At 50.3% G+C, this 18,004-nt stretch overlaps 1 long non-coding RNA gene across 1 annotated transcript; it reads left to right on the top strand.

The window, feature by feature from the left end:
- Window positions 1-11,511: 11,511 nt before the first annotated feature.
- Window positions 11,512-17,075, top strand: LOC122227761. Its single transcript, XR_006206214.1, has 3 exons — window positions 11,512-11,660; window positions 11,933-12,133; window positions 16,475-17,075. It is a non-coding gene; the product is annotated as an uncharacterized LOC122227761 (long non-coding RNA).
- Window positions 17,076-18,004: the final 929 nt, after the last annotated feature.

Below are 18,004 nucleotides of genomic sequence, written 5' to 3'. Positions count from 1 at the left end.
GCCGGGAATGGGGGGTACAACAGTGAACAAAGCGAAAAGCAATCCCTGCTCTGGGGAGGGTATCTATTGGGAAGAGGCATACATAAATAAACCAGTAAACTATATGGGATATCAGAGAAGTGTCACAGAGCAAAGTGGCAGGGAAGACAAGTAAAAGACATGAAGAAGGGTAAGTAGGAAGCAAAGGGAGCAACACGTGCAAAGGTCCTGAGGTGGGAGCGTGCCTGAATGTTGGAGGGAAGCAAGGAAGCCAGTGTGGTTCAAAGCAAGGGAAAGGGAGAGTGGTAGGAGATGAAGTCACAGAGGGAGGAGGGGTGGGAGGTGGCACGTCAGACGCTCTTGACCTCGAAGGACATCGTAAGGGTCTCAGCATTTAATCTGAGTGAGATGGGGAGCCACCGGGGTCATAGAGCACAGAGCTGGGGGATGAGCAATGAATGGATACTGTGGGTACTGTGTGATGAACAGACGGTAGGAAGTCAGGGGCTGGACCAGGGAGACCAGGCACACGCCATCAAGGTAATCCAGGTGACAGACGGTGGTGGTTTAGTCAGGGTGGCAGCAGTGAAATGACCGCATGTCAATACATCTCGAGGGCAGGGCCAGCGGGCATTTATTTGTAGACTGCATGGGGAATGTGAGTGAAAGAGAAGGTCAAACAGGACCTCAAGGATTGTGGCCTGAGCGCGTAGGGGATGGGATTGCCCTTGAGATGGATGACCACACAGCGAAGGTGTGGGGGTGGACTTCAGCATTCTGGTTTTGCACAGGAAAGTCTGAGATGCCTGTGAGACGTGCACATGGAGATATCCAGGGGGTAGTTGGGTACAGGAGGAGAGCTCTGGGCTGATACAGAAAGCTTGGCATCATTAGTGTTAAGACGACGTTTCAAGTCATGAAAATGGATAAAGCCACCAACGAATGAGTGCAGACAGGGAGGAGGGTTGCAGCCTGAGTTCTGGGGCATTTCCCCATTTGGAGTTGGAGAACATTCGATGGAACCACCAGGGAAGGCTGAAGTCAGGAAGCCAGCAAACTAGCCTCAGTGAGTCGTCTCAGTTGACTGATTTCATTCTCTGTCAAATGTTTACTGAGCACCTACTATGTTCCAGCCACCATTCTGGACACTGAGGCTACGGCAATGAACAGGACAAGCAAAGGGGCACCTGGGTGGTTCAGTGAGGCTCAGTTAAGCATCCGACTCTTGATTTCGGCTTAGGCCATGATCTCATGGTTTGTGCATTTGCAGCCCGCATCAGGCTCAGGGCTGACAGCCCGGAGCCTGCTTGGGATTTTCTCTCTCTCTCTGTCTCTCTGCACCTCCCCATCAAAATAAATAATAAAAAGCTAAACTTCAAAACAAAACAGAAGAAGACAGGCAAGGCCCTAGCTCTCTTACCCTCTAGGCAGAATTGACATGCATTTTCTTGTTCAGTCTTCATAACAATCCCGAGAAGGTAAGTTCTATTACTATCATTTATGGATGGAACTACTCAAGCTGGGAGAGGTTAAGACACATACCCAAAGTTATACACCTACTCAGTGGTGAGATAGGTGTTCCAATCCAGCCACTCTGACCCCAGGCTCTTTCTCTAGCCATGGACACACATTACCTTGCGGAGAATTTCGGTGCCCAGCTAGGTTTGGGAACCACTGCTCTAGGACCTGGGGGGACCCTGTTAGATTTCTATTGCTGCCTAGCAGGCTACCCCAAATGCAGCAGCTTAAATCCATAGACATTAATCTCACACAGTTTCGATGGGTCAGAAATTCCGAGCACCTGCCAGGGACACGGACTTCCAAACTCTCCCACCCTCTAGGTGAACACTCTGTATGCACTTCTGTCGCCCCCCTCGGCATCCTACCCTTGGAGTGACTCGAGGCTTCGTGAGCAAAGTGGGAAATAAAGCCTCCGGGACCCAGCAGGGAGGGCTGCTACTGACGAGGAGGAGGGACGGGATCAACGTTAAACGCTCACTGCGTCCCTACAATGTGTCCGACTTCCATAATTCTCTTAATCCCCATAGCAACCCTGTGAAGCAGCTGCTGTATTCCCATTTGGTAGATGAGGAAACTGAGGCATAGAGAAATGCAGTAAGATTTCCCAGGTGGTAAAGTGGAAAGTGCCTCGTGGGCACTTGTCTTAAGTGATACTGTGCATCTCTTAGCCTTGCCCTTGAATAGCCCACTCTACGCCTCCCATCAGAACACGGGGCGGTGGGGCGGGGTGTCTGGGAGCACGTCTGTCACAGCAACACCTGCTGGCTGGCAATGCACCCCTCCCTGCCCGTCAGCTGGCCCTCCTCACCCAGGCACCCCTGAGTCCCAAGTCCCCCCCTCCCCCGAATACCTGGGCATCCTGCTGCCCGGTCAGCGCCCTCCCTCTCCCTCTCCTTTCTTGGCCCAGGAAGGATCGTGGATTCTGAAGTTTGCGGTCTAGCTCTGCCATTTGCTACCTGGGTACACTCAGCCAAGTCTTATCCTCTCTCACTTGAAAAATGCCTCCCTGGGCAGGGTTCTGTGAGGATCCCAGGTGGTGGTGAATGTAAAATACGAGGGGTGAGTTCCTTTCCGTTAGTTAGCTTGCAGGCGTTCGTGTTTGAGGGGCTACACAGGGGGCTGGGGGAGGCGGGCGGAGTCTGGGGCCCTGGAATGCGTCCTCTCTGCCTGCCTAGAGCCTGAGTGTGACAGAGGGGCATCCCACTCCGTGAACCTCCGAATCTTGCCCTTCCCTGACACCTCACCCTTCCTGAAAGATGGCAGCCCCTGGGATCCCCATGGATGGGGGTGGGGAGGTTTGGGGGCCCCAAGAAGAGGGTAGATGGGGAGCTGGGGTTGGGAGTAAGTCGGTTGGGAGCTGGAAGGAGTGGGCGTGGCCGGATGGTGATTCTTCTTCTTCTTCTTTTTAATGTTTATTTATTTATTTTGCGAGAGAGCGCACGCACACAGGCGCTCGAATGGAGGAGGGGCAGGGAGAGAGAGGGAAAGAGAGAATCCCAAGCAGGCTCCAAGCGGTCGGTGCAGAGCCCGACGCGGGGCTCGATCCCACGAACCGTGAGATCAAGACCTGAGCTGAAACCAAGAGTTGGATGCTTAACTGACTGAGCCACCCAGGTGCCCCAAGTTCCTGTCTGTTTAATGGGTCACGTTAGGCAGGTTAGCCTGCCGCTCGGAGCCTCAGTATTTCCATCTGTAAAACAGCCCTAATAATGTGTGTCTTCAGGCCATAGAGAGTAAGAGTAAGGGCTCTGGAAAGTGTCAGAGCTGTCCACAGGGGAAGAGCTCATTATATTTGGGGTGGTCCGAGGCCTCCTTGCGGGATCGCACCCACAGCAGTCTGGAGGGACCAGAGTCTCAGCTCCGCCTCCTGTGGGGCTTACAGAGGCCTCCCTGGCCTGGGGGCAGCTCTCAGGGCTGCTCAGCCTTTCCTGCCAGCCCCAGCCTTCCTCCACCTGCCTCTGCAACCCCAGCTGCCCCCTGGGAGGGCGATGGGCAAAGGGCCCGTCTCACTGTCCCAGAACTTGGCCCTGAGAAGCAATCAACTTCTTTCCAGCCCATGATCTGCTCACCTCCCTGCAGCCTTGCCCAGAAGCCCTGTGAAGTCTTTCCAAGCCTCCACTGTGATAAGCACTCCTATTACCTAGAGGTGAAAGCAGAGCCCCTGGAAGGGAAAAAACGGTTCCAGGCCCTGGGGATGATCACCTCCATCCCGTTGCCTATAAGGACTGGCACACTACTGCCGGGGTCACACCTTAGTGTGGTCCTGGGCCTGGGCCTGTCAGAAATCAGTAGGTGTTCCTTGAGTAAGTAAGGGAAGGAAAGAAGGAAGGAAGGAAGGAAGGAAGGAAGGAAGGATAGGAGGGAGGGAGGAAGAGAGGAAGAAAAAGAAAGAGTTGAAGGAAGGATAGGGAAAAAAAGAAAGAAGGAAAGAAAGAAAGAAAGAAACAGAAAAGAGGAAAGAAAGAAAGAAAGAAGAAAGGGAGGGAGAGAAAGAAGGAGGGAGGGAGGGAAGAGAGGAGGGAAGGAGGGAAGGAAGGAAGGAATAGCAGGGTAGGTGCTATGGTTATTCCCCTTTTACAAATGAGGAAACCGAGGCATGGTGAGGCAAAGTGCCCTCTCCCTTGACAGGCCGGTCTCCGCTGCCTGCCTCGTGCAGCATTTTGTGTTCTCCATGGGTGTGGTGGGAACACTTTGCCCAATGCCTTGGGTTTTAAGGGACCTGGGCTCCCCACATTGCCCATCCTCCTCTATCCTGGCAGGGGGCGCCACAGCCCCTCCTCCAGGGTTAGTGCACATGTGCTGGGGGCCACCACTCCGTCCCCCTGGGAGCCGTCCCCCACTGCCGTGACATCTTCAAGGCCTTCTAACCCCTCTGACATGGCCAGGCCGCAGTTCTAGGGCTGGAACCCAGGCTCCAGTCCCAGCTCTGTCCCCCCAACAAGCCTCAGTTTTACATGTTTGAAATGCAGATCCATGGCGTGTGTGCGTCTCCCTCTCTTTCTTTCTCTCCCTCTCTGTCTCTCGCTCTCTTTCTGGATTGTGCTGAGCTGGTAAAACACCACGCATCGCTGTGCCTGGCACACAGGAGGAGCTCAATATATATGAGCCCTTTCTGTTCCATGGCATCAGCGTGAGGTAAGTCAACACCTCCAGTGTGAGGTCAATGCCATAGACCACTAAGAACTCTCTCAGCTTGGGCCAGCCAGGGAGAGATGGGGTGGCCAGTGACTGCCCGTCCGTCCAGCTGCAGCCCTGCCCGGGTGCAAATGAAGCTCTCATTGCTTTCCTCTTCCCACAAGAAGATCACTCACCTGCCCTCCTGAGTCCCGGTGGCTGCCCAGCCAGCATCCTCGGTCTGGCTGCCCAACGGTCTTGTTCCCTCGGTGCCAATTATCTATTGCTGCATCACAAATCAGCTCCAAACTTTGTGGCTTCAAACATTTCAACAGATCTCACAGTTTTGTGGGTCAGGAATGTAGGCAGGGCTCAGCTGGGTTATTCTGCTCCCCACAGCATCAACTGGGGTCATCTGGCAATTATTTAGTGGGTGGCTAGTTTGATCTGAGGTTCCAAGACGCCCATGAAGCTTCACTCGCACGCCTGGTGCCTTGGGGACATCAGCAGTGACAGTGAACCCAGCCGGACCCTCCCTGTGAGTTTGAGTGTTCCCACACAGTGACTCCAGCAGGATTGCTGGAGTTTTCCATGGTGACTGAGAGCTCCATGAGACCAAGGAGGGTACTGCCTAGACCAAGGGGGGCACCTGGCTGGATCAGTTGGTGGAGTATGTGACCCTGGATCTCGGGGTCATGAGTTCGAGCCCCAGGTTGGGCTTAGAGACTACTTAAAAAAAAAAAAGAAGAAAAAGAAAAGGGGCACCTGGGTGGCTCAGTCAGTTGAGATTCCAACTCCCGATTTCCACTCAGGTCATGATCTCATGGTTTGTGAGTTCGAGCCCCACATTGGGCTCTGCACTGACAGCATGGAGCCTGCTTAGGAGCCTCTGTCTCCCTCTCTCTGCCCCTCCCCCACTTGAGTTGTGTCTGTCTCAAAATAAATAAACTGAAAAAAGAAAAAAGAAAAAAAAAAAAGCTGTGTGGCTGGCACTGTATCACTTCTACCACAATCCATTGGTCAAAGCAGCCACAGGCCAGCTCAGAGTCAAGAGGAGGAACCACTCACTGGCCCTACCTTTAGATAGGAAGCCTGGCACAGAGTTTGTGACCACTGTCACCGGCCCCACCACCTGAAGTCTCCCCTCTCAAGGTACTGTTCTCCATTCCCTTGAAATTTAATATAACACATACAGCCTCAACTCCTAATGTGCCGAGCCCTGCATGGGGCAATAGTGATAACATTGTAAAGGCACAGGAAAGGGGACATCTAAACCCCCAGCTGTGTCCTAGGCAGTGGAGAGTCCCTCCTTTCACAGGCCTCTGGTTTCTTCTGAATTCCTTGAGGGGATTAGATGCAGAGACGGGTTTGGAACCAGGGGCTGGAGAGAACGGCAAATGTTCTGCATGACTGGCTGAGAATTTTGGAGGCCTTCCAGGACAAACTGGTGTTAAAAAAAAAAAGGGAGGGGGGCGCTCAGTCGGTTAAGCGTCCGACCTCGGCTCAGGTCATGATCTCACGGTTCGCGAGTTCGAACCCCATGTCGGGCTCTGTGCTGACGGCTCGGATCCTCGAGCCTGCTTCGGATTCTGTGTCCCCCTCTCTCTCTCTCTGCCCCTCCCCGTCTCTCTCTCTCTGTCTCTCTCTGTCTCAAAATTAAACATTAAAAATTTAAGAAAAAAAAAAGTTGAGAAAGGGGACAAGCAGAAGGCCTGAGAGAAACTTTGAGGGGGTTTCCCAGTGGAGGATGAACATTCAAGACGGATGTCTGATTCCATATTGATTCATTCATTCATTCAACAGCTGCCTCCCTAGCACCTAGTGAGCTCTGCCAACATGATGGTAAGATCAGTTCCTACTTACTCACTACCGGAGGAAACAAACCAAGAAAAAGTTAAAAGACATGTAAAGTAATTGCAAATCGTGATAAGTCCCATGAAGCAAACTCACGAGTTGCTGAGAAAGAGAATAAAATAGGGATCAGCTTTATATATTAAACCACCCCCCCCCGGCCCCCAACCTACCCCAAATCTTCAGGAAAGTCTGCTACCTGCGTGACGGGGATTGGTGGCTATCAGAGAAAGAGGATGAATTCTCAATCTGGTTTAACAAGACGTCTTCCGGAGCCAGGAGAATAGGATGGAAATGTTTCCCCATGACCCGAACTAACTCAGGATGAACAGGACCTCAAACTGCCGGCTGACGGCAAGAATCCAAATTCCACCCCCCACGGTATGTTCCAGGGCTTTGCAGACAAAGTGCAAGCACCATGGGCCTCCACAGAGTATGAATGGAGGAGTCAAATGATCCATTACAACCTGACTTCACTTCCCTTGAGGGGTCACGCTCCAATGGGGGAGGTGCCCTGTCCCTCACAAGAGCACACTGGAGTCCAGCGTGGCCTGTAGCTGAGGCCTAGAGGAGGGACTTGGGAGTACCACCTTGAAAGGCATGTTCAAAAGCAAAATTCAGGGGCGCCTGGGTGGCTCAGTCGGTTGAGCGTCTGACTCTTGGTTTCGGCTCAGGTCATGATCTCACGGTTCTCGAGAGATCGGAGCTCCACATTGGGCTCTGTAAAGACAGTGTGGAGCCTGCTTGGGATCCTCTCTCCCCCTCTCTTTCTGACCCTCCCCCCACCCTCTCTTTCTCAAAATAAATAAGCTAAAACACACACACACACACACACGCACGCACGCAAACAAGAAACAAAATTCAGGGGTGCCTGGCTGGTTCAGTTGGAGGAGCATGTGACTCTAGATCTTGGGGGCCATGAGTTCGAGCCCCACATTGGGTGTAGAGATTACTTAAGTAAGTAAGTAAACTTTAAAGAGTCAAGCAAATGCGAAGATCTAATCGGCTTTATTAAATGATTTGTGAATCGGGCAGCATCTCATCTCGCAAGGAGAGAGCAGCTCCGAGGTGTACAAAATGGAAGATTTTTATAGGAAGGAGGGAGGGCCAAGAAAGTTATGATCAAAAGAAAAGAAAGGATTGTTCCAGGCACGGTCAGTTTCCCTTGGGCGGAAGGACAAGGGGTCTATTCAGGCACCTCATCTGCCTTTGGGGAATGGAGAGGGGCCATGTGACAGATTACCTCGCTGGTGCTTAGCAGAAAAATTCCGGATTGAGCGGTTAAGACTCGTATTTCTGAAGGAGGTTGCAAGTGCAAATGCAATTAGATTAGGTATGAAGTGCTGGTATGGTGACTTGAACAGGCCCAAGTGGCATCGTTTTGGGCCCGTGGTTCTCTTTTCGACACACATTGCAAGGACAGCTGATAGTTCTGGGTGAGTTCAGAGAGGACTTCACGGTGGAGGGGACCTTTGAGCTGAGCGTCAGAGGTGGAGAAGGAATTCTCTAGGCCTCAGGGAGAGTGAATTAATTGGTATAAGGCCAGGCTGCTTTTACAGAGAGACACCCAACAATGCAGGGGCTTCAAGAACAGGGAAGTGTCTTTCTCACAGAGCAGCCCCCATATGAATAGTCCCTGTGGGTGGGTGGTTCTGCTCCCTGTAGTTATTCAGGGACCTGGGCCAGTCCTGGTAAAACTGTCATCACAAAAGCTCTCTACGGTTGCAAGGCCCTCACACCTTGGCTGCCGGCTCCTTTCCTGCCAGGTCACTCTACACCGGGTGAACTCGTCTCCCCACTCCACATGCCTGTGCCTGTCTCCTGGTTCCACAGCAAGGAGCTAAGTCATCGCCTCATCGAAAAGCCAGGACGGGCCCACATCCAGGCCCTTCCTAGATTGGTTTCACCAGCTTCCCAACCTCGGGAACCAAGTGGCAGAAAGCCTAATGCCCAACAGCGAAAGCACAAAGTTATCAGCCCCAGAGCTGAACAACCCAGGAATAGGCCTGGCTGTAGGGTCTCGCGGGACGTCACCAGGGACTGGTTTCTATCTTCAGCCTGCAGTGACAAGGCCTCTGGACTGGCTCAGCTCTCAGGCCCTCATGTGAATGGATGCTACAGCCCCCATCCTCGCGGGGCTGTCCTAACTCTAACTTCTTTCCTTTTTTTTGAACCTTTTTATTTTTTTAAGTAATCTCTCCACCCAACATGGGGCTCCATGCCACAAGCCCAAGCTCAAGAGTCACAAGCAAGCAACATGGACTGAGCCAGCCAGACGCTGGGAGGCTGGCCTAACTTCTGAAACCCATTCTGATTGGACTGGTGTATGTCATGTGACCACGCACGTACCAATCATCACAGCCAAGAGAATGTGATACAAGGATGGGACAAGCCAGGTCAGGTGTTTGCTTCATCCCTGATGCTGAGGGTATTAACCCAAGGTCGCCAGACTCTCTAAGTTGCAGGGGAACAGTGGCTCTAAATAAACAGGTTGCTAGGGAGGCATCCAACCAATGACCATTATGGTGCAAACCCCCTCCACTTTCCATCAGCCTTGAAGTCTCTTCCCCCTTCCCCAAATCAGTTAAGCCTGTTCCCGCCTCCTGCCCTTGGCGTGGACCGTCACTTAGCCAGAAGGGCTCTTTCTATTCCTCCTTTTCTTCTTTTTAAAAACAATTTTTATGTTTATTTATTTTTGAGAGACAGAGTGTGAACAGGGGAGGGGCCGAGAGAGGGGGAGACACAGAATCCCTTTCACACATCACCTCATTTAATTGACCCACAAAACATCATAGCACAGTGCTGATTAGCCTTTGTGCACACTCCCTTTTCTCAGACTGAACTTGGGGAAAATCCACCAGACTGTGACTACCTCTTCAGCCTCATCTCATGCTTGTTCTTGTTTGCACGCACCCTGCTGACCTTCCTTCAAGTCCTTGAACATACCGTGCTCTTTTCCACCCAGACAGTAAGTTCCCGTGAGGGCAAGACTGGGGTCTGCTCTGCTCACCAGATGGTTTTACCTAGCACATGAAAAGCTCAGCAAATATGCTGAGCAAATATGCCTATACCTAGCACATGAAAAACTCAGCAAATATGCTATAATCTTAGCAGATAGGGAGGACTTCGGACAGACTTGGCTTTGGGATTCAGCTTGTGCACGGGTTGAGGACGACTTCAGGGAGTTTGGGGGAAACAGTCCCAAGACTGCTTTTCTATGCTGAAGCCCCAGTGGAAAGTATGCTTTCTCGTTGAGGACTGAGAGCTATAGTCAATGAAAGCCTAGAGCTGTTGGTAGCCATCTTGCCTGGCTGCATGGAAAGAAGAATTGAGGGATGCTGAGAGAGGGGGGGCCCTGGAAACTTCTCTTGAGCCCTTAGGATCCAGCCATACCCAAAACTCCTGTACTTCTAGAGTGTGCCAGTAATTCTCCTCCCCCTCACCTCCTTCTTTGCTTTAGCTTGTGGTAGGTTTCTGTCACTTGAAACTGCTAGAAATCTGGTTAATAGAATGTTGAAAGGAGTCTGGTCAAGATCTTAAGTGGGCAGGAAACCCAAGTCAAATCATAAAGGGTTTAGGATAGAACCTGGCACGTGATAGGCACTCATTGTTGAGGAAACACTGTTCTTGTAGTTCCCTTACTTTCCCACCAAAATGCAATTACACATTGCAATTTTAACTGAGTAATTATTGTTGTCATTACTTGCTCACTGTCTTCCAACTATACTGTAATCTTCATTTCTGTAGGGACTGTCACTTGTTCCCTGTATTCTTACACCCAACACATGACCTAGCACAGAGGTGATCGATAAATATCTTTGAATGAATGAATGAACGAACGAATGAATGCTAGTTAACAGCATGAACCTTAGGGTGAGAAAGACTCCAAAAACGTGAAGGGAGACCCTAGGTTTAAGTCCTGCTGCTTGCCACTTACTTGTCTTCATGTGGGCATGCCACATAAGCGCGTGTGAGCTTCGTTTTTCTCAGCTGTAAAATGGGGGTGATAATATTACCTAGTTTATGGATTGTTTCGTGCAATAAATGGAAATGTGTGAGTGAAGTGTTAGTACAGTTATTAAGACAGTTCTTCCTAGCAAGTACAAAATAGACGTCTGTTAAGGAGATGACAGCAAGCCCTCCTCCTCACTTCCGTTCTTGCAACCCACTCTCCCAACACCCGGCAAAACAAGACCTGTCATCGTCAATTCACAGAAGAGGAAACAGGACCACGCAGGAGAAGGACTCGGTCCAGGACCCAGCCCCTAGCGGTGGAGCCTCGGGCCTGAGCACACTGGGGACGGGCGGGGCTGCGGGGCGGGCGGCGCGCAGGTTCTGGGAGCCCATCCGGCGCCCCTCGGCGCGTTCCCCACCGCTCGGCTTTCTCCAACGGCCGCGTTCCTGGGGTAGGGGCCCCTGCGGGACCCCGCGGCTCCCCGCCCCTGCGAGCTTGGGCCCCGCCCCATTCCCCCCGGGCCCCGCCCCTCCGCCCCCACTCTCAGGCGCAGGCCCGCCTCTTTCTGCATGGGCCCCGCCCCTCCGCCCCACTCTCAGAATCAGGCCCCGCCCTACTCTGCATGGGCCCGCCCCTCCGCCCCACTCTCAGAGTCAGGCTCCGCCCCACTCTGCATGGGCCCCGCCTCTCCGCCCCTACCCTCAGGGGCACGCCCCGCCCCACTCTGCGTGGGCCCCGCCGCTCCCCGCCCCTCTCCCCCGGCTCCGGCCCGGCTCCTTCTTCCCCACACTGGCCCCCCAACCCCCCACCAGCCCCACGCGGACTCCCTTTGTTCCAGAGCCGCCCGCCTGGGTCTCGGGAGCCGCTGACTCAGCGGAGTGGAGCCAGCCTTCCGCGCTCCCGCCCCCACCCCGCTTTCTCTGGAGACCTGGGAGCCGGCGCCTGGGGAGGTGGGAGGTGCGAGCGCGCCAGCCCAGCCCTTCTTTTGTTCCCTAGGACATTCCTTTGCTCCAGTCCTCCCGACCTGGAGCGTCCGCGGTTACTGTTTCAGTTTATGTTTCAGGGAAACTGACACCGAGGAAGCAGCCCTGACACCGCGTCCTGGTTGTTGGTCTTCGGGAAGCCCTTCGACGACCCCCCCCCGAATCTCAGTTTCCTCACTTGTAAAGTGGGAGCCAAAATGCTGCAGTGGAAGGGTCACTATGAGATTAAGTGCGAAAACACCAATATAAAGCGGCAGGTACAGAATGAACGTTAGATACTTGTTTTTGGAAGGTCTCCACAGATCAAACGCTAACATTTATGTGTTGAGATCGCCCCTCCCTTATCCTGCTTCATCGGGACAATTTGACGTCCCCCTAGGGGCTTTGAAATCTCACTTTCTGGTGCAGACCTTCCCTGATCTCTACGCTACCCCCAGTTCGCCCACACCCCCATACCCTCCAGGAGTTACCCTGTCGTACATTTCCCTAGTATACGGTAACTTCCCTATTCAAATACTTTTTTTTTAAGGAGTTATCGTTTACGTTCGATGAAATGCACAGACAGAACTTACACGTGCAGTTCCACGAGTTTCCAGAAATGAAAACACCCCTGTAACCCACATCTCTATCAAGACAGAACATCTCCAGCCCCAGAGAAAGTTCTAAGAGTTCCTACCCAATGAATCCCACACACCCCACCCCAGGCAACCACTGGACTCTCTGACAACAGGTAAGTTTTGCCTGTTCTATCTAGAACAATATAAATTAAAGCATACAATATGTTTTTTTGAGTCTAGCTTCTTTCACTCAGCATAATCTTCTCGAGATTCACCCATACCACTTTTTCTTCTTTTTTTGAGAGTCATCCATATTGTTGTATTAGTAATTTTTAAAAATTGAAACTGATGAGTAGTAGTTCATTATATAACTATAATATAACTCGTTTAACCATTTTTCTGTTGATGGACATTTGTATTGTCTTCAGCATAGGGTTATATCAACTATCAATATTATTTTTAATTTTTTAAATGTGTATTTATTATTTTGAGAGAGAGAGAGAGAGAGACAGAGTGTGAGTGGGGGAGGGGCAGAGAGAGACACAGAATCCAAAGCAGGATGTAGGCTCTGAACTGTCAGCACAGAGCCTGAGGCAGGGCTGGAACCCACAGATGGCAAGATCATGACCTGAGCAAAAGTCAGACACTCAACCAACTGAGCCATCCAGGCACCCCAATATTGTTATTTTTTTAAGTTTACTTATTTATTTTGAGAGAGACAGAGACAGTGTGAGCAGGGGAGAGGCAGAGAGAGAGGAAAAGAGAGAGAATCCCAAGCAGGCTCTGCGCTGCCAGGACAGAACCCAACTGGAGGCTCGAACTCATGAAACTGTGAGATCATGACCTGAGCTGAAATCAAGAGTCAGGGGCTCAACCGACTGAGCCACCCAGGTGCCCCTATCAATATTCTCACACAAGGTTTTATTTATCTTGGATAAAAGAGTGGAAGGAATTGCTGGGGACCCCTGGGGGGCTCTGTAGGTTGAGCGTCCTACTTTGGCTCAGGTCACCATCTTGTGGTCGGTGGGTTCGAGCCCTGTGTCAGATTCTGTGTCTCCCTCTCTGTCTGCCCCTTCCCCTCTTGCACTCTGTCTCTCTCTCTCAAAAATAAATAAACATTAAAAAAAATAATAAAATAGGGGCGCCTGGGTGGCTCAGTCAGTTAAGCATCTGACTTCAGCTCAGATCATGATCTCACAGTTTGTGAGTTCGAGCCCCACATCGAGCTCTGTGCTGACAGGTCAGAGCCTGGAGCCTGCTTCAGATTCTGTGTCTCCCTCTCTCTCTGACCCTCCCCTGCTCTCACTCTGTCTCTCTCTCTCTCTCTCAAAAATAAAAATAAATAAAATATAAAATAAAATAAAATAAAATAAAATAAAATAAAATAGGGGCACCTGGGTGGCTAAGTTGGTTACGCAGCTGACTTCAGCTCGAATCATGATCTTACGGTTCGTGGGTTTGAGCCCTACATCAGGCTCTGTGCTGACAGCTAGGAGCCTGGAGCCTGCTTCGGATTCTGTGTCTCCTTCTCTCTCTGCCCCTCCCCTGCTTGCGCTCTGTCTCTCAAAAAAAAAAAAAAAAAAAAACATTAAAATAATTTTTTTAAAAAAGTGAAATCGCTGGATCATAGGGTAGTTGTAGATTTATTCTTGTAAGAACTGCCAAATAGTCCTCTAAAGTGGTTGTAGCATTTTACGTCCTCACTGTCAGTGCACGAGAGGTTCGGTTGTTCCACATCCTCCGGGTCATTTGGCATTGCCAGACTTTTTACTTTACCCACTTAATGGATGCACTGTATCTCTATGGCATTACTTCTAAAGATAATGAATCAATGTTGTTTAAAATTATTAATAAAAGTATACAATTCCAAAGGTACAAAAGGCTATTCAGTAAAGAAGAGGCCCACTTCACTCGATTTTTCACCCTAAGGTATCAGCCTTATGAGTGGCTTTGGTCTCCATTCAAACTGTTCTTTTTGACTGTCTCTTTTCTACTAGAATGTACAAGCCCCAGGAGGAGAGGGGTCACCTATGGTATTCACAGTTGTGAGCTGAGCTCCTCTCCAATGCTAAATCAAAGCCCAATCAATATTGTTGAATGAATGGCAGGCACTGTTCTAGAAAAGACGTATCACCAATTACATTATGCCATTTAATTTTTGTTTAATGTTTATTTTTGGGAGAGAGAGAGAGAGAGAGCGTGAGCGGGGGAGGTGCAGAGAGAGAGGGGGACAGAAGATTGGAAGCGGGCTCTGCACTGACAGCACAGAGCCCCATGTGGGGCTCAAACCCATGAACCGTGAGATCATGACCTGAACCAAAGTTGGATGTTCAACTGACTGAGCCACCCAGGGGCCCCCCATTTCTAATTTTCTTTTTATTTTCGAGAGAGTGAGAGAGAGAGAGAGCATGAGTGGGGGAGAGGGGGAGAGGAAGAGAGAGAGTCTTAAGCAGGCTCCATACGCAGTGGGGACCCGACCGTGGGACTCAATCCCACGACCCTGGGATCATGACCTGAGCCAAAATCAAGAGTCAGACCCCCAACTGACTGAGGCACCCAGGCACCCTTACATTATCATTTTAAATCAAGAGAGTAGCAGAGTCCTTTTGGACTCTGGAATTAAGTGATATCAATAAAATTTTGTTAAATGAATGAATGTTGATGAAGGGGACCCCTGGGTGTTCTTGCAGGCAGTGCCAACTCGGTTTTTTCTTTTCTTTTCTTTCTTTTTTTCCCCCAACATTTCTTACATGTCAGGCTCTGAGCAAACTGAAAAATACACGTGTTATTTTTGCTGCCCAGCATTATTTCACCCTTCCAGTAACAGGACCTCAATTTTTCTCCGGGGAACTGTCTTTGTCCGCTCAGCCCACACTTCCTTGAGCTCCAGGTGGGCATGTGACTTGAGCCTAACCAATCGGAGAATCTCAGCCCCTTGGCCACAGTGATTGGTTCAGGGATGTGCCCTTTGACCAATGAAAGCCAGCCCTGGACTTGGGTTCCCACTGGTGGGCAAGCAGGCTCTCTTCCTTCTACTGGGTTTGGAATCCTGGGGGTGGAGACCTAGGAGAGATGAGATCAAGGGAGTTGAATTACCAACGAAGTTAGGCAGCACGGCGTAGGGGTGAGGTCCTGGCAGAGGAACACCCCCAGCCCGAGGAAAAACGAGAAGCCCAGTGCAATGGAGTGAAAGAGCAAGAACCTTCAGGGAGTCAGAGGATGGAGTTTGAGGGGCCAGGCAGGCCACGGAGAGGGGTTTGGATCTTATTCGGAGAAGCTAGTAGAAGGTTTCGAGCAGAGGAGTCATAGGCTTCCTATTTTTAAAAGATCATTCTGTGGAGATGAGGCTTGGAGTGAGAGGCAGGGGTGTGGGAAGAAGGGAGACCAGTTAGGAGGCTGTTGCAATCATCAAGCTAGAAACCGTGCTGTTTTGGACTCGGGTCATAGCTGTGGTGAAAAGTAGCGTGATTTAGGGGCACCTGGGTGACTCAGTCGTTTGAACGTCCAACTTCAGCTCAGGTCACGATCTCACGGTTTGTGAGTTCAAGCCCCACATGGGACTCAGTGCTGTCAGCACAGAGCCCGCTTCAGATCCACTGCCCCTCTCTCTCTGCCCCTCTCCCGCTCGTGCTTTCTCAAAATAAATACATAAATAAATAAATTAAATTAAACATTAAAAAAAAAAAAAGTAGAGCGATTTAGCATGGCTTATTTGGGAATGGAGCCAGAGCAAAAGAAAGCAGAGCTACAAAATTGTTTCTGATGACAATATTTGAGCCACTAGATCCAGCTATGCCTGAAGCTGTTCTTCCTGGACTTTTCAGGTATATGAGCCAAGAAATTCTTTTTTTATGATTAAAGATAGTTTGATTTGGGATTATGTGTATTATTTTATTAATCCTCAGAACAAATTTTAGGATTGCCACTATTAGCCAATTTTGCAGTTGGGAAAACTGAGGCTTAGACAGGGAAAGTGAATTGCCCGGGACCACACGGAGATTACATGATAGAGATAGGATCCAGACCAAGTCACTAACCCCAAAACCTGTGCAACTAACCCTACAGGCCATTGATTGTAAACTCCCCCCCCCCCACCCCACATCCACCCCAGTCTTAGATCTTAGGCACTCGGTTCCTTTTGCTCTACCCTAAAGGAAAACCAAAGGTCTTTTATTTTCATAGTTGGGTGTGTGATCTTGTGCTCCAAAGGAACCCTCGAGGGGTCAGAATCCCACTCACCTCTTTACACCGTGTAAAATGAGTGGGATCTTAAAGTTCTCAAGCAAGTTTAGTATTGACCCTGAGTTCTGCATGGGTGTGAGAGATCCAAAGAGCACGTGTGTCAGTACGGGAGGCTGTGAAGTATGATAGGACTGATTCTCTTAAAAGAGGCAGAAGCCTAGATCAAAGAAGCCGAAGAAAAACACTAGGCAGCTCAAAATATAACACTACTGACTTCAGGTATCGTGGATCCAGGATCTCAGATCACGTCTTCCATTTCTCTTGTGTCACAGGTGCTCTGGGTGAGAAGTGTGATGGCCTCCAACAGTCCAAGACTTCGCTTACAATTTTAGGAAAAAAGATCATTTTCTCCAAAAGCTCTGGGGAAAAAAATATCTCAGGCGGACTCTATTTGACTCAGTTAGAGAGAAAGTATCTGTTCTTTCTCTGATCCAGTCACTGAGATGAGGCAAATAGGATACCCTGTTGGGCAGGACACGGTCATGCCCACCCCTGTCACCAAGAACAGGTAGGCTAGAATTAGTATTGGTCAAACCACAAAGAACAGTTCCTTATAAAAAATAAAAATGAAAATAAGGGAGGATTTTATCCCCCAAAAGAATAAGGAAGGAGTTCTGGGCAGACCAGTACAACCAGTCTACTTTAGAAAACTCTGACCATTCTATCATTATTTTATGTTGTTGAACCGGAGAATTGGCGCCTCCAGCTGAAAAGAGGCCAGATTTTGGAGGCAGACAGGTCTGAGTTCAAGCCCAAGGTCTGACACTGAGCTCTTTGAACCTCCGTTGTTAGCTCCCAGCATTGTAATGTAGGGATTCATTCTTGAAATTCTGGGTAGCAACCTTGAAAGGATTAAAAGAAGTAATCACAGTGCAAGACGGCCACAGAATTTTGACATCGCATGATGTGCTCAAAATGCTTGTAAGTATCAGGGTGGGTCAAGGGCCTTCTCTGTTTGAGAACAGTTTCCTGCCTTCGCCATGTTCTTTCATACTCAGAAGGCCAGGGTCGTGCATGTTACAGTCAAGACAGAGTCTCTCCGGGGCATCAGCTGGGGGCGTTACACCTCTCAGCCATCTGTCTGCTGGACATCATCATAACAGCACGTATGCCCAGGGAGAGCATAGTAAATGCGTTTCACACATTGATCCAAATTCAGCAACGTACCTGTGAAGCCCGTGGAACGAGGGGCAGTTGATGGCACCAGCAGGAATCGGTCACAATGCATTCTGTAGCACAGAACAGGAATCCCAACTCAAACTGGCTTAAGCAAAAAGGATGTTTATCATCTCACATCAGAGAAGGTGTAGGGGCAGGGAGAGCTTCTGGGCTGGCTGATGATGACTCCACAATGCCACGCAGGACGCGGATTCAGGCCATCTCTCTGCTTTGGCGATCTCAGTGTTGGTTCTTATCCTCAGGTCGGTTGAAAGAGCTGCAGTTCTGAGGGCTCACACCCAAGCACCACCGTGTTGAGGGAAAGAGGAGAGTCCGTACCATTCTGTGACCGTCTCTTAGGAGAAGACATGTCCCCGAAGCTCTCCGGCAGAGCCCGCCCAGGTCCGATTGGGCAGAATTGGGTCTCCTGACCAATCTTGAGCCATCGCTGTCTAAGGGATGGAATCATCATGATTAGCTTGGATACATCATCTGGGTGTGGAATGGATGTGGGAGGTGGGGACTAAGCCCGCCACCAGGGACCAATTTACATAAGAGATGTCGAGGGCCTGGTGGGTGCTGAGCTACAAATAGCTCCCTTCTCTTTCTGTCTTGGAATTGATACTGTGATTAGATGGCGTGTC

The sequence above is a fragment of the Panthera leo genome, chromosome C1 (assembly GCF_018350215.1).
Source record: "Panthera leo isolate Ple1 chromosome C1, P.leo_Ple1_pat1.1, whole genome shotgun sequence".
Classification (NCBI taxonomy): domain Eukaryota; kingdom Metazoa; phylum Chordata; class Mammalia; order Carnivora; family Felidae; genus Panthera; species Panthera leo.
Note: the sequence above shows the minus strand (reverse complement) of the source record. Positions and strands in the feature narration are given on the sequence as shown.